General features: G+C 43.4%; 1 non-coding gene across 1 annotated transcript; it reads left to right on the forward strand.

The window, feature by feature from the left end:
- Positions 1–2,952: 2,952 nt before the first annotated feature.
- LOC143175390 (5.8S ribosomal RNA) lies at positions 2,953–3,107 on the forward strand. The gene has a single exon (XR_013000187.1). It is a non-coding gene; the product is annotated as a 5.8S ribosomal RNA (ribosomal RNA).
- Positions 3,108–5,487: the final 2,380 nt, after the last annotated feature.

A 5,487-nucleotide genomic window follows, 5' to 3' on the forward strand; every position in this document is an offset into this window, starting at 1 on the left:
CTTTTATACAGTTTTTTATAGTTTTATATAGTTTTATATAGTTTTGCATAGTTTTATACAGTTTTACATAATTTTATATAGTTTTACATAGTTTTATATAGATTTATATAGTTTTATATAGTTTTATATAGTTTTATATTGATTTGTGCTGTTTTATACCGTTTTATATAGTTTTAAATAGTTTTATATAGTTTTATATAGTTTTCCTTAGTTTTTTGTAGATTTTCATAGTTTTATATAGTTTTACATATTTTTATATAGTTTTATATAGTTTTGTACAGTTTCATATAGTTTGATATATTTATATAGTTTTACATAGTTTTATATCGTTTTATATAGATTTATATAGTTTTATGTAGTTTCACATAGTTTTGTATAGTTTTATACAGTTTTATTAGTTTTACATAGTTTTGTACAGTTTTATATAGGTTTACAAGTTTTTATATAGTTTTATATCGATTGATATTGTCCTATGTAGTGTTATATAGTTTTATATAGTTTCAAATAGTTTTATATAGTTTTGTTAGTCTTATATAGTTTTATATAGTTTTATATAGTTTCATATAGTTTCATATAGTTTCATATAGTTTTATATAGTTTTATATAGTTTTATATAGTTCTATATAGTTTTACATAGTTTTATATAGTTTTATATAGTTTTATATAGTTTTATATAGTTTTATATAGTTTTACAAGTTTTATATAGTTTTACAAGTTTTATATAGTTTTATATAGTTTTATATAGTTTTATATAGTTTTGTTAGTTTTATATAGTTCTATATAGTTTTATATAGCTTTATATAGTTTCATATAGTTTTATACAGTCTTATATAGTTTTGTATAGTTTTGATAGTTTTATATAGTTTTATTAGTTTTATATACTTTTATAGAGTTTTATATACTTTTATCGTCTTCATTGGAATTACCGTCGCTGGCATTGTAAACTCCAGATGACCTTGTGATTCCTTCGTCGGGCACTGGTAAAGGGTGGCGATGATTCGTTCTATAATAGAAATACCCGTTGTAGCGATTCGGCCGTGTCACCCGCCACGAAAATCTCTCTCGTCGTGGAATCCCCGCGTCGTAGAGTAAACGCGAATTCATAGTATGGAAACTTACGTCTCTCGACGATGGGACGATCCACGCGAAGAGTTGTTTACGTGCACGCGTATGGTGCGATTGCGTCGATTCGCTTTTCTGTACGGGGAGAAATAGAACGTTGAGTTGACTTATCGGGTCTTCGTTGGAATTACCGTCGCTGGCATTGTAAACTCCAGATGACCTTGTGATTCCTTCGTCGGGCACTGGTAAAGGGTGGCGATGATGCGTTCTATAATAGAAATACCCGTCGTAGCGTTTCTTCCGAGTCAACCCGCTCACGAAACTCTCTCTCGTCGTGGTATCCCCGCGTCGGAGGGTAAAACGCGATATATAATAGTATATGCCAGTGGTTCGCGCGCGTCGTCTCTGAGATACGCGGTCGACAGAGTTCCGAAAACACGTGATGTGCCACGATTTCCGTGCGTCTTACATCTTTCGACGATGGGACGATCCACGCGAAGAGAACGTTCGTGCTTGCGCGAGGTGCATTAGCGTCGATTCGCTTTTCTGTACGGGGAGAAATAGAACGATGAGTTGACTTATCGGGTCTTCGTTGGAATTACCGTCGCTGGCATTGTAAACTCCAGATGACCTTGTGATTCCTTCGTCGGGCACTGGTAAAGGGTGGCGATGATTCGTTCTATAATAGAAATACCCGTCGTAGCGATTCGGCCGAGTCACCCGCCACGAAACTGTCTCTCTTTCGTCGTGGAAACCCCGCGTCGGAGAGTAAAACGCGCGAAGGCTGTGACTGTAACATATATATATATATAGTATACAATGCCTGTGGTTTTTGCGCGTGTCGGCTCTTCGGTATACGCGATCGGCCAGAGTTACGGAGGGACGGTGAAGCGCACGAGAAATTGAAACGGCCGCACGATTGGAACCGAGCAACCGTCGAACATTGTTTCGCGACGTTTCCATAATGCGTTTTCGTTTCGCTCGCATACCGCTTCTTTTCCCCTAGTCTCTGAGACGCGTTTTCGAGCCGTTCTTCTACTATCGATTCTCGTAGAGAGAAGGGACCGGGTAGTCTGGAAGTGGAACCCGCATCTTGCGTGTACCGTACACGGAATTGAGAGGACCGGCCGTGAAGCTCGTTTTAAAGCCGTGCGTCTGACACCCAACTCTTGCGCGCCAATTTCGCGGCAAGAGATAATATGGGACGAATGACCGGCAAAGAGCCAGCTGTGAAGTCTGTTTTTTTAATCGAATCCGTGGACGTGTGTATGCCGTAGCGTCGCTCGTCGTGTTCGTTCATGGTCGTTCCGAGAGAAAGAACGAAAGCGGTAACGAAGGGACCGGCCGTGAAGCTCGTTTTAAAGCCACGCGTCTGACACCCAACTCTTGCGCGCCAATTTCGCGGCAAGAGATAACATGGGACGAATGACCGGCAAAGAGCCAGCTGTGAAGTCTTTTTTCATTATTTGCTTTCAATCGATCGATCGGTACGATTCGTGCAACGTTTCGCGCGATGCGACGCGAAAACATGCGCGCAACAATAGATGCGTCTGATCGGAAGAACGCGAGGGTCGACTGCACGCGATGGATTCAGTATCGGGTAGGATACAAAATATATCCCCGTCGTTTCCACGCGTGCGAGTCTTCTGCGTCTTTCGCGGGTTTTTGAATGCACTATACGCCCGGAACGTCGAGAAATATATACATATTACTTGAACGTTTTTCGTCTCGAAAGGCTTCGGTGTCGTCTCCAAGGCGACGCCTGAATCTCCTTCGCGCGCTGGTCGGAGATTCAGGTATCAACTTTTATCTTCTCTTTGAAAGAAGAGAGATATTAGGTCGAACAAATGAGAATAAAATTATATATGTGAAATATAAAATTTATACGATTACCCTGAACGGTGGATCACTTGGCTCGTGGGTCGATGAAGAACGCAGCTAATTGCGCGTCAACGTGTGAACTGCAGGACACATGAACATCGACATTTCGAACGCACATTGCGGTCCACGGATACAATTCCTGGACCACGCCTGGCTGAGGGTCGTTTACGTACCATACACTGCTTGCGTAGCTCTGTCAAATCCCCGCCGTCGTTCACCTCTTCGGATCGAACGTTTTTTTACCGAAGGGCGCAAAGAACGTTTCTGAGTCGGGTTAAGAGAAGGATGCTACGTACGAGCGAACGATGGGTGTCTCGTCGGCGTTTGTCGCGGACACGCGAAAATTCTGTGAATTTCACGGACAGTGTACGTTCTAGTTGTTGCAAAACGATCGGAATCGTTTGTATGGACTCGCGTGAGTGTTCGCGGCGTCGTGCGTCGTTCAATTACGACCGCCCGCGGATACCGCTCCACTGCGATATGGATCTGAGCGACAACTTTTTCGGCTGTTCGTGAGATGAACGGTTTCGTGTGTTTAGAAAAATTTTTTTTCCCGCGCTCCCGACGTCACCTGAAATGATGCGTCAGAGGTGAAAGAAAATATTAAGAAGTTGAGAGAGAGAGAGACTACACACGTTTTATTCATATTTTGTATACCGTGCGTGAGACGGATGTGCACGACACGTCGTATGTCGGTATATTACCGACTGGCCCCAGGGAGATTGTTTTCTTCCTCTCTTACGAATGAGATGTACGTTTCGGAGGATCGTCGTTACCGAAACACACGGCAAAACGAGACTTCTCGCAGCAGAACCTTTATACACAATACACATCGACTCTTTTTACCCCGAGAGAGAGAAAAGGTGTATTTCTTTTTTTTATTTTTCGAATTCGACGCACGAACGCTTTGACGACTGGAGAAAAACACGGTGTGTGTTAAAATCGTGCGGGACGAGCATGCGTATTCGTAACGGGTCGAATAGTTCTTATTCCCCGTCGTCGCGTGTCCTCGCTGGACCACCACCGTGCGCTTCCGCCACGTTCAGTTGAATTTCGAAATATATATATATAAAAAGAATCACCATATACTCTCTTTCGGGAGGTGTATTTTTATCGGTTTCTGCTATAGAGAAGAGACGGAGATCGTGTTGTGAGGTGTAACGTTTCTGTATCCCCGTTTCGGAGGATCGTCGTTATCGGCGGAACACACGTCAAAACGAGACTTCTCGCAGAACCTTTATACACAATACACATCGACTCTTTTACCCCGAGAGAGAGAAAAGGTGTTTTTCTTTTTTTTTTATTTTTCGAATTCGACGCACGAACGCTTTGACGACTGGAGAAAAACACGGTGTGTGTTAAAATCGTGCGGGACGAGCATGCGTATTCGTAACGGGTCGAATAGTTCTTATTCCCCGTCGTCGCGTGTCCTCGCTGGACCACCACCGTGCGCTTCCGCCACGTTCAGTTGAATTTCGAAATATATATATATATATAAAAAGAATCACCATATACTCTCTTTCGGGAGGTGTATTTTTATCGGTTTCTGCTATAGAGAAGAGACGGACGATCGTGTGTGACACCACGTGGTAACGTTTCCGTATCCCCGTAAAATACGTTTATCTTTTCTCGTAGAAAAGAGAGAGGAAGAGGCAGGAGCTCCTCTTTGGCGAGGCTTTCGAACGTCGCGTCCCGTCCGCCGGGAATATAATGATATAAATTATATAACCGCCGCCGACTTTGTGCGAAAGCGTTGAAACGAACGCGTCGGTCGCCCCATGGTGTGTGTTTGTCGTGTCTTCTTTTCCTCTTCTGCACTTCTCTTCACTGTCGATCGCGAGACCGCGCGAGATCCGCTTCGGTCGTCCAGTCCCCGAAAATTCTTCTCGGACGGGCGTTGAAGTTAACCGGAGCGCGAGATCGTCTAGCGAGAGTCTTTTTCGCGATCGAGTAAAATGTGATAGAAGAAGGAGAAGAGTGTAAAAAGAGAATATAGACACGCGACGCAGCAGAGACCACTGGTGAGGCGCATAAGACGCGTTCGCGAACGATTTTTCGCGACGATACGGAGTCGCGCGTGTCGCGGTATATATTTATCATTTATATACGTTATAATATGAATATGTTGTGTTCGAACGCACTCTCCTCTAGACTTTGTTTTTTTTGCCTTTGAGCGATTTTTATGAAATTCGATTGAATTTTCATACAATTCACGTTCACGACGACCTCAGAGTAGGCGAGATTACCCGCTGAATTTAAGCATATTACTAAGCGGAGGAAAAGAAACTAACAAGGATTTCCTTAGTAGCTGCGAGCGAACAGGAATTAGCCCAGCACTGAATCCCGCGGTTCCGCCGTAGGGAAATGTAGTGTTCAGGAGGGTCCATTTATCCCGTGACGTCGAACCGCGTCCAAGTCCATCTTGAATGGGGCCATTTACCCGTAGAGGGTGCCAGGCCCGTAGCGACCGGTACGCTTTTCGGGAGGACCTTTCCTTAGAGTCGGGTTGCTTGAGAGTGCAGCCCTAAGTGGGTGGTAAACTCC

Source organism: Nomia melanderi, unplaced genomic scaffold (assembly GCF_051020985.1).
Source record: "Nomia melanderi isolate GNS246 unplaced genomic scaffold, iyNomMela1 scaffold0078, whole genome shotgun sequence".
NCBI classification, from domain to species: Eukaryota; Metazoa; Arthropoda; class Insecta; order Hymenoptera; family Halictidae; genus Nomia; species Nomia melanderi.